The sequence below is a fragment of the Salmo trutta genome, chromosome 13 (genome assembly GCF_901001165.1).
Source record: "Salmo trutta chromosome 13, fSalTru1.1, whole genome shotgun sequence".
Classification (NCBI taxonomy): Eukaryota; Metazoa; Chordata; class Actinopteri; order Salmoniformes; family Salmonidae; genus Salmo; species Salmo trutta.
Genome location: NC_042969.1, coordinates 67,265,285 through 67,279,799, shown reverse-complemented (window position 1 = coordinate 67,279,799; position 14,515 = coordinate 67,265,285).

The following is a 14,515-nucleotide window of genomic DNA, read 5'->3' as shown; positions in this document are numbered from 1 at the left end:
AAGAATTTCTAACATTCAAATGTTGTTCACAACATCTGTAAAATCTACCATAGAACATTACCCCAAGGTTCTCATTTGGTTGCCAGGGAATGTAATAAAACAATGTTCTGGTAATGTTCTTAGAACATAATGGCACAGCAAAATGTGGGAGCAATAGAAGTGGTTCTGAGGAAACATTACAGGAATGTTCATGTATATGTTATTCAAAACACCCATAACAATAATATTCCTACAATAGTCTCATAAAAAGAGTGTGACATTGACATAATGGTTCTAATAATGTTGCCTGAACATACTTCAATAAAATGTTGGAGCAATAGAAGTTGTTCAAAAAAAATCCTGGAATATTGTTGTTGATGGAACTGTTACTATTAACACCTACAGTGCATTCGAAAAGTATTCAGACCCCTTGACTTTTTCCACGTTTTGTTGCATAACAGCCTTATTCTGTAATGGATTAAACAAAAAAAATACCCCATAATGACAAAGTGTTAACAGGTTTTTATTACATTTAAATGTATTAAAAATAAAAAATGTAAATTACATTTACATAAGTTTTCAGACCCTTTACTCAGTACTTTGAAACACTTTTGGCAGCGATTACAGCCTCGAGTCTTGGGTATGACACTACAAGCTGGGCACACCTGTATTTGGGGAGTTTCTCCTATTCTCTGCAGATCCTCTCAAGGTCTGTCAGGTTGGATGGGAAGCGTCTCTCCAGAGATGTTCGATCGGGTTCAAGTCCGGGCTCTGGCTGGGCCACTCAAGGACATTAAGAGATTTGTCCCGAAGCCACTCCTGCGTTGTCTTGGCTGTGTGCTTAGGGTCGTTGTTCTGTTGGAAGGTGAACCTTTGCCCCAGTCTGAGGTCCTGAGCGCTCTGGAGCAGGTTTTCATCAAGGATCCCAGTGTTTTTCTCTGTTCATCTTTGCTTCGATCCTGACTAGTCTCAAAGTCCCTGCCACTAAAAAACATCCACACAGCATAATGCTGCCGCCACCATGCTTCACCGTAGGGATGGTCCCAGGTTTCCTCCAGACGTGACGCTTGGCATTCAGGCCAAAGAGTTCAATCTTGGTTTCATCAGACCAGAGACTCTTGTTTCTCATGGTCTGAGAGTCTTTAAGTGCCTTTTTGCAAGCTCCAAGTGGGCTGTCGTGCCTTTTTACTGAGGAGTGGCTTCCGTCTGGTCACTCTACCATAAATGCCTGATTGGTGGAGTGCTGCAGAGATTGTTGTCCTTCTGGAAGGTTCTCCTATCTCCACAAAGAAACTCTAGACCTCTGTCAGAGTGACCATCAGATTCTTGGTCATCTCCCTGACCAAGACCCTTCTCCCCCGATTGCTCAGTTTGGCCGGGCTGCCAGCTCTAGGAAAAGTCTTGGTGGTTCCAAACTTACATTTAAGAATGATGGAAGAAACTGTGTTCTTGGGGACCTTCAATGCTGCAGAAATGTTTTGGTACCCTTCCCCAGATCTGTGCCTCGACACAATCCTGTCTCTGAGCTCTACGGACAATTACTTTGACCTCATGGCTTGGTTTTTGCTCTGACATGCACTGTCAACTGTGCGACCTTATATAGACAGTTGTGTGCCTTTCCAAATCATGTCCAATCAATTGAATTTACCACAGGTGGACTCCAATCAAGTTATAGAAACATCTCAAAGATGATCAATGGAAACAGGATGCACCTGAGCTCAATTTTGAGTCTCATAGCAAAGGGTCTGAACACTGAAGTAAATAAGGTATTTGTAAAAAAACAGTTTTGCTTTCTCATTATGGGGTATTTTTTTATTTATTTAACCAATTTTAGACAACTGGACAGTTTTTATGTTATGAGAACATTTTCCGCAAACTAACAAATATTCTGGGAACTTTCACAGAATCAATTTTGGTTTGCTAGATGTTTTGTTGTAAATGAAGAGAAAACAAGCCTCCATCAAATCACAGCTGACAGAGGTTTCCTTGCACTGTGGCAGAAGCAATTACTGAGACCTGAGGAGGTCGAGACATCCCTCCTGTCAGCTCAGTGTTGCTCCGGGTGCAGCCATCCCACAGAGCCATTTTATATTCATCGCTGCATTGACATTCAATGTGCACCAATACCGCGTCCTCTCGTAACCAACAAGTTGCAATTTTTATGCTTGTGAACATTGGAGGGGAAATTACTTATTGGAGACGACTTGGGTATAGTGAGCTTTTAGCCAACCGTTTTGCGCTGCATCCAGACCCAGAGCGATCCGTTTGTTTCTTGGATGTGCTGTTTCACAGCAAGGTGTGCATGCATTATTCAGATTTACTGTGGTGGGTCTGGTCCCCAGCTAGATGGCCATCTGCTCGGTGGACATTGTGATGTTTTTGGAACATGCTGCCTTTCAGTTTCAGGTTTACGCCTCATAGTTCAGTGGGGACAAATTAAATGAAGGGGTTATGGATTCCTGTGATAATGTCCTTTTCTCAAAGTTGGCCGCCCTCTCCCCCTAACCAAAGTAGTTTAAGTTAAGGGGAAGCGAGGGTTAAGTTGAGTTCAACTGTGAAGAGAAAGTCTGAATCCTCTTCACCTGGTTGCTTGGAGAATTATTCCTGAACAGCTGTGCTTGTCCAGATGCAGAGACAGCTAAAATGTGCTGTGTGGGGGGAGTTTGGTGCCAAGCTGTGCCCGTTTGGTGGAGACAGCAGGTGCCTGGCGGTAGGATGCCTCTCAGGGGGGAGTGGTCTGTAATCTGCCCTATGGGTGTGATTGTTGTCTGAGAAAGCGTGTGGGTGGCTCAGCACTATAGACCCCTGTACAGAGACACTGTCCTTGGGGATAATCCCAGGGGGAAAGCAGCTTTATGAGGTGTCATGCAGACGCTAACGAAAAAGGCCATGGTGATATGCACTTTTGAGTCTGATTAGCATGTTGCATATTCTGCTTTTCAGCAGCTCACGGTTGACCCTATTGGAATCATTTCAATTGCTTGTTCTGTCAAAGGGGTAGTTGCCATTACCAAGGCAAATAGAAAGCTTAAAAAAGTATTTGCATCCCTCATAATCACCTCAGCAATAGAGTGCTAAATGAATTAGCAACAACCCCAATCAACAGAACCTTGTTAGTGCTTGAGGTTTCAAATGCTGTAACCTTGGATTCGGATGGAAGAAAGGAGGCAATCAGTGGCATTCACCTTCTTGCTGATGGATTGGAGGAATAGGGGTTGATGGGATAGAGGAGGGCAGAGAAACAATATGGGCTGATTAAGTGCCTGATTAGACCTCACAATTACATTAGGCAACAGCTCTTCACTGAGCATCAACCCTTACATGGCCCCTCTTCTATTCTGATATTCTCATGTGGATTCTGTATTCTATTCTAGTGGACTTGATTGTGGTTGAGAAGAAGGCGTAGTTGGACTGTGGACTGATGCCAAATGCCAGGTGTCACTGTCACAGACTGATGATGAAGCGCTTGACCTTTCCCTGTAGGTGACCGATCCTAAATGATAATGCCCTACCTGTCACCCTAGCAAGGTAGGCAATTATTCAGGAAAATACTGTTGGTACAAAGGGTAATTGTTAGACTTTTGATATGAATTAGTTGTGTATCGCTAATTATCTGCTGTACTTGCCACTAGTCAGGATCTAACCTTGTCCCTAGGCTCAAGTGCTAGAGAGCCAGCTGGGGACGAGATTAGTCAGTTTCTTATAATACAACTGTTATTGGGTGATTGTCTTTATAAGGTGTAAAGAGAGGGTTAAAGGATTTATCGTCTTTATGTGTAAGGAGAGGGTTAAAGGATTTATCGTCTTTTATAAGGTGTAAGGAGAGGGTTAAAGGATTTATCGTCTTTTATAAGGTGTAAGGAGAGGGTTAAAGGATTTATCGTCTTTTATAAGGTGTAAGGAGAGGGTTAAAGGATTTATTGTCTTTATGTGTAAGGAGAGGGTTAAAGGATTTATCGTCTTTTATAAGGTGTAAGGAGAGGGTTAAAGGGTTTATCTTTTATAAGGTGTAAGGAGAGGGTTAAAGGATTTATCGTCTTTTATAAGGTGTAAGGAGAGGGTTAAAGGGTTTATCGTCTTTTATAAGGTGTAAGGAGAGGGTTAAAGGATTTATTCCATAAATGGCTGTTTGTTTTCTGCCTCCCTTCGGATCACTTAACATTTATGACTGATCCATAAAGGTTATGTGCTTGAGTCACTTGTTCCCCATCAAATGAGATACCAAAACACATACACACACACACACACACACACTATGCTAATAGGCAAAACACTCAACGGATGCCAGTCTTCCATGACTGAGTGAAGACAGTACAGTATCAAGGCCTTTTCTGTCATTGCATTCTTTGATGGAGAGAACCTGAGTGTATTGAACCACATGGTTTATGGTTCTCCCCCTGAGAAGCCACACATGGTCAAGATAAGATGGTAAAATTATTTGAAATACGTTACCTCTCGGAGTCGGAGCTCAGGGGACCGTGATTAAGATGTAATCTTGATGATCGCTGCAGGTTCGTCTTGCCACCTTTGTCTTAAAAAGGAAGCCGATGACTGTACAGGAAAGGAAATGTAACTAGTTTATGGCTTCTGAGGCGAGCCACTGGCCACCAGCGTCAGATGGGTCACTGGACTACAGCCATCTCCCCAGAGGCAGCCATGTGTGCACTACAGCAACTACACACACTCAATAATAAACAGGTAGTCCGTTATCTCTTAGAATAATTTGATGTGGATTTCATTAACGTGCTTCACAACATGAAGGAGCTGAGGATGTGTCATTATTATAAGTCAGCTGATTGGCACACTCATTAATCAAATGGAAACACAAATTAGGAGGTAAACAATGTAAAGAGCAATTACTGCTGCCTTGTCCTGCAGCTGTATCAGACAGATTGGGCTTGGCTCTAATTGTTTTACATTCAAAATGAGACATAATGGGAAAAATAAGACTTTGTCCGTCTTGATAAGAGGTATTTTACAGAATTGATGAACTTTTTCGAAAAATAAATAGGAGTAATTTAATACTTTGGCCTCAGACAATAGGCCCATTTGGCCTCTAATACATTTTCTCCTTTTTTATACAGAGCCAATTTTCCTCTGTTCACATCAGTGGTTCTACTGATGGACACAGCCTATTGATAATCTGCTGGGCGAGATAGTGGGAGTTCTACTCTCTAACTTCAGATACTTAGCTGTGCTCTGCTCTGCCTTTCATGCCGTTGGAGAATGAATAGCCTTTGATAGCTGTTGAATTCTGCTCTTGGTGATGACTTTGCTCATCCACCCAGAGTGAAATTCAATTCCACTGTGCCTCTGTCTGAGTGTTCCATCGTATAGAGACATGCTGTGTCACATAGAGCATGAGGATGCCACAGGCGATATGCTATACTGTATTATGTGTGTTATGCATGTGTTATAACAAGATTCTATAACAAGATTCACTATTGTTTTCACAATATATTTCCCCTCTTGGTGATGTCATTCGGAGACATAATGTTAACTTTCACTGCTATACGGAGGACACACAGCTGTACATTTCAATGAAACATGGTGAAGCCCCAAAATTTCCCTCCCTGGAAGCCTGTGTTTCAGACATAAGGAAGTGGATGGCTGCAAATGTTCTACTTTTAAACTCGGACAAAACAGAGATGCTAGTTCTAGGTCCCAAGAAACGAAGAGATCTTCTGTTGAATCTGACAATTAATATTGATGGTTGTACAGTCGTCTCAAATAAAACTGTGAAGGACCTCGGCGTTACTCTGGACCCTGGTCTCTATTTTGAGGAACATATCAAGACTGCTTCAAGGACAGCTTTTTTCCATCTACGTAACATTGCAAAAATCAGAAACTTACTTTCCAAAAATGTGGCAGAAAAATGTATCCATGCTTTTGTCACTTCTAGGTTAGACTACCGGTACTGCAATGCTCTATTTTCCGGCTAGCCGGATAAAGCACAAAATGAACTTCATTTAGTGCTAAACATGGCTGCTAGAATCTTGACAAGAACCAAAACATTTGATCATATTACTCCAGTGCTAGCCTCTCTACACTGGCTTCCTGTTAAGGCAAGGGCTGATTTCAAGGTTTTACTGCTAACCTACAAAGCATTACATGGGCTTGCTCCTACCTATCTTTCCGATTTAGTCCTGCCGTACATACCTGTACGTACACTACGGTCACAAGACGCAGGCCCTCTTACTGTCCCTAGAATTTCTAAGCAAACAGCTGGAGGCAGGGCTTTCTCCTATAGAGCTCCATTTTTATGGAATGGTCTGCCTACCCATGTGAGAGACGCAGACTCGGTCTCAACCTTTAAGTCTTTATTGAAGACTCATCTCTTCAGTAGGTCCTCTGATTGAGTGTAGTCTGGCCCAGGAGTGTGAAGGTGAACGGAAAGGCACTGGAGCAACGAACCGCCCTTGCTGTCTCTACCTGGCCGGTTCCCATCTCTCCAATGGGATTCTCTGCCTCTAACCCTATTACAGAGTCACTGGCTTACTGGTGTTCTTCCATGCCGTCCCTAGGAGGGGTGCGTCACTTGAGTGGGTTGAGTCACTGACGTGATCTTCCTGTCCGAGTTGGCGCCCCCCCTTGGGTTGTGCCGTGGCGGAGATCTTTGTGGGCTATACTCGGCCTTGTCTCAGGATGGTAAGTTGGTGATTGAATATATCCCTCTAGTGTTGTGGGGGCTATGCTTTGGCAAAGTGGGTGGGGTTATATCCTGCCTGTTTGGCCCTGTCCGGGGGTATCATTGGATGGGGCCACAGTGTCTCCTGACCCCTCCTGTCTCAGCCTCCAGTATTTATGCTGCAGTAGTTTATGTGTCGGGGGGCTAGGGTCAGTCTGTTATATCTGGAGTATTTCTCCTGTCTTATCCGGTGTCCTGTGTGAATTTAAGTATTCTCTCTCTCTCTCTCTCGCTCTCTCGCTCTCTCGCTCTCTCTCAGGACCTGAGCCCTAGGACCATGCCTCAGGACTACCTGGCCTGATGACTCCTTGCCGTGCTGCTGCTCCAGTTTCATTTGTTCTGCCTGCGGATATGGAACCCGGACGTGCTACCTGTCCCAGACCTGCTGTTTTCAACTCTCTAGAGACAGCAGGAGTGGTAGAGATACTCTGAATGATTGGCTATGAAAAGCAAACTGACATTTACTCCTGAGGTGCTGACCTGTTGCACCCTCGACAACCACTGGGATTATTATTATTTGACCCTGCTGGTCATCTATGAACATCTTGGCCATGTTCTGTTATAATCTCCACTCGGCACAGCCAGAAGAGGTTCCTCTCTAGGTTTCTTCCTAGGGAATTTTCCTAGCCACCGTGCTTTAACACCTGCATTGCTTGCTGTTTGGAGTTTTAGGCTGGGTTTCTGTACAGCACTTTGTGACATCAGCTTTACAAATAAATTTGATTGATTCTGCAAGAAACTCCACAATAATATGGTGTACCGTGTCGATGAGCTATGCAACATTTTAGCATTCAAGAGCATTGAATGTACGACTTGATGTACTACATACTACATTACACTTCACAGTCGAGTAGTCCATATTTACTCTTTAAATACATAAATACACTTCCTATGATAGTCAGTTTGACATATAGCCATTGGCAGCTACTTGCATACAAACACAAGATTCTGTCTCTCTAAGATGCTTTTCCACACCCACACAAAGAAAATTCAATTTAAGTTTAAACGCTAATGAATAATGTGTCACTAACCTTTTGTTTTCTGATGGAGTCCTATAGTGTTTGAATTCATGTCTATTTAATTAATTCATGTCACACTTAATTACCAAACTAATTAATTTAACAAGGCAAATGCGTCACACGGATAAATGATTGGGGAGGAAGTAGGCAGTGTTCGTCTTTAGCCACTCCCTCCCTGCATCAACAAAGCCTATTTCTTATGGCTTCTATTCGTGTCATCAATAAGCCTGATTTATCCTCTAGTTTACTGTTATTTCACTCACTGGTCGATCAACAAAACAGATGATACTTTACACACTGTTAATAATCTAGACAGCCCTTTATGAGGTTGGACTGGACAAATAGTGTTAAAGGTTGAGACAGTTTTACACAGTCATTTGTAGTGTTGCTGAGCAGCTGCTCTCCTCATTGTAGATGAAGCAGGAAGACTAGGGGTCATGTTTTCTCTTGTGTTTTTCTCCAGGACCCTAGAGGAGCTAGAGGGCACTAGTGGGAGAGATGTGAGTTCAGGTAGCAGATGAGATGTCCACCATACTGAGGTTAGGTAGCTGTCTGTCCGTATAACATTAACATAACGCTCATTCAGTCAACAAAGTAATTAGAAGTAAACCTCTCTGGCTGTTAGACTGGCAGAGAAAAACAACATTCACAATTAAATAAACCTGCCACAGAAAAGTTATAAAAGTATTTCCTCCGTTTTTTTTTTACTGACACTAATAAGTACTGTGTCTTGTGGTCGCCTAATTGGACAAGTTCCAAAGGAAAACAAATTAAACATACGTCAGCAGACAAAGTAAGAATATAACTAATCGCACACAAAGACAGAAATGACATAAATACTGAAAGTAGTTGAAGTGAGAAGCAGGTAGGAAACATCACATTTCTTACTGTACTTGCAGCAATGCTATCTTCAAGCTATTCAAGTCCATAGAGATAAACGTTAACTTCTATCTAACCACTACATTCAAATTAAAAGTTTAGAAAATGAATTACATTTGAAGAAAACGAAATAAGATGCAGAACAGGAGTAGATAAGGTAACAGGACTGGGAAGATTTAAATACAGTTAGGATTGTGAGATAATTTGTTCTCAGGTTTCGATTGACTCTTGGTAACTGTGCAACAATGTGATAAATTGCATACAAAAACAATTTGAGAGAAAAGGAGTCGCCTTGAAAATAAGTTTGAGAGACGCTTGAGGGAAACATCTCAAGAGTGCTAAAACAGAACATTATATTGTTTTCTTTGACATTCTTTAATTTAATCTATTTTCATAGAATAGTAAGAATAGTAAGGTATTATTATAATTGTGCTGTTTTTGCATTATCAGCCATATGCAAACTGAACATCGAATCCAGCACATTTTCCCTCTGGTAAACATCAGTGCCTGATTAAGTACTAGGCAACGAGTATTAAACCGAACATCAAGCAATAGCATCTCTGACTTATGAGCCTGTAGTGCTGTTCACAGCATCTTCAGGCTTAGAGTTAATCACCTCCCAAACACAATACTCCTCTGTCTGCCACTCACACACAGGATTAGCAGGGCTTGGCTATGTGTTTTAATTAACCAACGTCTCTCCTCTTCATAAAAGGCTGAGATAACGGCCTGTCTTTCGGACTGATCATACGATTCAGGTGTTTGCAATTGAGATTCAGTATTTAGATTTATTTATAAAGTTGGGGCTAACCTCATCTATTTTGTTTGTTCATATATGGGGCTTTGGTTTTTAGTTTTCTACTTTTTAATGAGGTCTGTTTTGAGCATTTGTTTCCCCATTAAAAGTTTTACCTCAATATACTCCAATGTGTGCCTTTGCTTTATGACCAAGCCCTGACATCCTCCACAGCACTTCTGGTCAAAATGATATTCTTATTCTAGTGAAGCAGCCGTTGTCCCTCAACAATCAATTACCTCCACTGTTGGTAGTGTAGATCTCTTGTACAAAGTAAGTCCCTGAAATAATTATGTTTTCTTTCCACTGAATATGTTGTAACAAAAGCATCTCTGTGGAAAAACTAGAGGACATATCCTCTTTTGAACACTGAGAATTAGAGCTTTGTACAGAAGGATGTTAGGTAACTGGAGTAAATGTTTGTTTGTCCTTCCCAGTCATTGTCCACTTATGAATCAGCCAAGGTGTGTGTGTGTGTGTGTGTGTGTGTGTGTGTGTGTGTGTGTGTGTGTGTGGTTACACAGTACCTGGAATTACGTTAGCAGGCAGAACCCGTCACCCCTAGCTGTCTATGCTCACACACATGCATCTATTTATACTTATATCATTTAATTAGGCTGCAGCCAAGCGAAGTGATACATGCCATCAATCTTAATCAATAAATTAGTCAACTAAACAAGCCATGCACTGACACTCATTCACTCTCCATTCCCCCACTGTGCTAATTACACTTAAACATGGCATTGCAGATTAAAATGGAACGTTTAAATAGAACTTCTTAATGAAACATCATACCGTAAAGTTCATCAATTCATGTACTTGTGTACTGTTTCATGTTATACGTGTGTATGCATACAGTGGGCATAATGTTCATTAAAATGTCAGCATTTGCATTATTCATATTTTCACATTGTTGTCCCAAGTTCCTCCCATGTTTAGATTGTTTCAGTCATTTTCACACTAGGGTAGTTTGCAGAGGCGAACTCTTCACAACTGTATATAGACTTAGAGGTGTAGAGTAGAAATTATGAAACACACTATACATACAACAGTATGTGGACACAAATACATGCAATCTCCATAGACAAACATTGACAGTATAATAGCCTTACTGAAGAGCTCAGTGACTTTCAACGTGGCACCGTCATAGGATGCCACCTTTCCAACAAGTCAGTTCGTCAAATTTCAGCCCTGCCAGAGCTTCCTGTAAGTGCTGTTACAGTGAAGTGGAAACCTCTAGGAGCAACAACAGCTCAGCCGTGAAGTGGTAGGCAACACAAACTCACAGAATGGGACCTCTGAGTGCTTAAGCGCGTAAAAATCATCTGTCCTCGGTTTCAACACTGCCTCTGGAAGCAATGTCAGCACAATAACTGTTCGTCAGGAGCTTCATGAAATGGGTTTCCATGGCCAAGCAACCACATACAAGTCTAAGATCACAATGCGCAAGCGCGGCTGGAGGGGTGTAAAGCTCACCGCCATTGGACTCTGGAGCGGTGAAAACGCATTCTCTGGAGCGATAAATCACGCTTAACCATCTGGCAGTTCGATGGATGAGTCTGGATTTGCAGGAGAACGCTACCTGCCCCAGTGCATAGTACCAACTGTAAAGTTTAGTGGAGGAGGAATAATGGTCTGGGACAGTTTTTCATAGTTCCGGCTAGACCCCTTAGTTCCAGTCAAGGGAAATCTTAATGCTACAGCATATAGTGACATTCTAGACGATTCTGTGCTTCCAACTTTGTGGCAACAGTTTGGGGTAAGCCCTTTCCTGTTTTAGCATGACAATACCCCTGTGCACAAAGTGAGGTCCATACAGAAATGGTTTGTCGAGATCGGTGTGGAAGAACTTGACCGGCCTGCACAGAGCTCTGACCTCAACCCGATCGAACACCTTTGGGATGAATTGGAACGCTGACTGCGAGCCAGGCCTAAACGCCCAACATCAGTGCCCTACCTCACTAATTCTCTTGTGGCTGAATGGAAGCAAGTCCTCAAAGCAGTATTCCAACATCTAGTGGAAAGCCTTCCAAGAAGAGTGGAGGCTGTTACAGCAGCAAAGGGGGGACAAACAAGGGGGGTATTACTTTTTCATGATCCTGGGGATAGTGAAGAGAAATGTCTGGTTTCTAAGGTTAAAACATTTCCATTAAAGCTTGAATAATTCTCCTGACCTTTAGCTGGGATCACTTCAAATAATGGGAAAAGGCTGCTGTGACAGAATTATGAAGACAGAATGGTCCATGCTAATAAATTAGGTCCTGTTCTTGAAAATGCTTCTCAATTTGTCAAATCAATGTTAACTTCCAAGGGCTGTTACTGATATCTTAACGTGTGTGGAGTTAAGCTACTGTATTAAAAAAAGACCCCTTCAATCAGGATCACTAAATACAGTACATCACTCACCACATCACATCTAATTGAGATGAAATACACTGCCCAGTTTCAATTGAGAGGCCAAACTGGGTAGTCAAAATATTTTAATATATTTAAGAAATATCAAAAGCTCTGGATCTAGAGGCTGAGTTGAATAGAGGGTTTTGAAGCAAAGTTCAAATACAACATCTATATCCACACCAGGGGTAACAGTGCAGGACCAAGGGAATGATTGCTGTCACAGTGCAGATTGGATGGTAACCACCTTTATGGCTTGAACCGTATTAGAACTTCTTGACAATAGGAATATCAGGTAAAAGACAATACAGTCCATTTCACATTGATATCTTTTTATTAAGACAAGTACTCTTCAGATTTTTTTTTTGTGTAAAAATGTTTTATGAACCAATACAAAATATGTATGGGAACATGAGGAAACCTTTCTTTACTACACAGAAATGTTGCCCAGGTACAGAGAGACTAAAGATTTGACCTCAAAACAACTAACTGGGGCAATGAACAACCAAAACGTTCTAGGCATCAAACATGTTCTCCATCCAAACAGCCAAGAAATGTTGGGGGTTAATCAGAAAACTTAACCACTGCAATTATACCACCTGTTTTTTGAAAACCAATCTGAGAATGTGACTGACATGCATCATATTCAGGATGCTAATACACCATTAGAAAGTAAATAGATGCTATTTAAGTCTCTACACAATCCGTATCATGGAAGTTCAGCTTTACAACGTGATTCAAATTTAAAGGCAATGTTCCTGCGTTAGCGAAGACCGCATTCACGGTAAACACTGTATATGTCAGCTCAATCGGAAATGACCTTCAAATTTCTATCGCGCAATCTGTAACGCGATCAGCGATACAAATTCAATAGAGCCTTTAGTCTCCATTCTTTTTTGTGATTACTTGTTCTTTATGTCTGGGGAAAAAACAGATGATACGTTTTACTGTGGATATAAGGATTTATCAATCACCACCCTTGTATTTTGCTGGACACTGACTGTACAAGTGATATTGTCTGATTAACAAATCTAGCTCTTTCTTTGTGAACTGGGTCTATACAAAATAATATGTAACATTTAACAGTGCACCATATATTAAGAACACAAACATATACAACTGAGAAAAAAATATATATATTTTGATTTGATAACTTTCTGAAATGTGTAGTATTCTTGGGGGGCTTTCACTTTGCATTTCACCTGAGATGCAAAACACAAGATTCAACATGAACCTGAGAAAGTGGAAACACATGGACTACATATCAAATAGCACTCAGTGGCCAGTTTATTAGGTACACTCATCTAGTACTGGGTCGGACCCCCCTTTGCCTCCAGAACAGCCTGAATTCTTCAGGGCATGGAAACATTGCTCAAATTGGTATCAAGGGCCATAATTTGAGCCAGGAAAACATTCTCCACACCATCACACCCCTGCCACCAGCCTGTACCGTTGACACCAGGCAGGATGGGGCCGTGGACTCATGCTGCTTACACCTAATCCTGACTCTACCATCAACATGACGCAACAGGAACCGCGATTCATCAAACCAGGTAATGTTTTTCCACTCCTCAATTGTCCAGTGTTGGTGGTCGCTTGCCTACTGGAGCCACTTCTTCTTTTAAGCTGATAGGAATGGAACCCACTGTGGTCATCTGCTGCAATAGCCCATCCAGTAGGCAAGCGATCACCAACAAAAAAACAGGAGGCTGGCCGTTTCTGAGATACTGGAATGGTGCGTCTGGCACCGACGATCATAACACGCTCAAAGTTGCTTAGGTCACTTGTTTTTCCCATTCTAACGTTCAATTGAGCAGTAACTGAATACCTCAATGTCTGTCTGCCAACTGTATATACTGTAGCAAGCCATGGTCATGTGACTCACTGTCTGTAGGAGCAAACCATTTTCAAGAATGGGGTGGTGTACCTAATAAACTGGCCATTGAGTGTATACTGAAAACAAAAACAACACTTAATTTGAATCCCTACAGCGATCATTTCAGTTGTATCCAGAATAAAACATTGATGATTAACAAAACAAAAGCAAGTTCAGAACTAATCAATACACTTTGAGATTAATATTGATTTGCAAATTTTAATTTGTTATACTGGTATTGGTTATGTTCTGCATCACCCTCAAGCAATTCAATGAAATAAACATCCGATTTCCAGTGCGGTTTTGCTTGTTTTACCTTTCCCAAAGTGTGGTGAGCCTTGGCCACAATTGCAGCATATAACCTCATACAATAACCTTATAAATACAACTAAAATTGATTTAGCAAATAAATTAAATACACTTTTTTTGCCTACCTTGTAAATTCTTATTGGACAGAAATAGATCGCCCGTAAATAAAATCATTAATACTACTTAGCTTGTTTGTTATAAGGAGCTGTTTTTTAAATAGAAGCAGCCGTATCATTCAGTTATGATTCCAATTATTTATCCAACCTGAAAATAACTTTAGCTTGTTATTCCAGTTCTTAGTACTGTCTGTTTTATGAGTTACATGTGAATAGAGAGTAAGACCACCACTACTAGTGTAAGGTACAGAGAGATTCATATACTAAGATATATCCGGAGGGACACTGTTGACATCGTACTGTATACCCTTTAAATAAAGGAAGGCACTGCATTTAGTCCTTCACTCGTTTTTTCTTCATTATTATGATATATTCAAAAGCAAAGTTTTATTGTTATATTGTTTTAAGGCAGTGGCTGTCCTTTTTTATTCATGTATTTGGAGTTGTTTTGTCTATCAC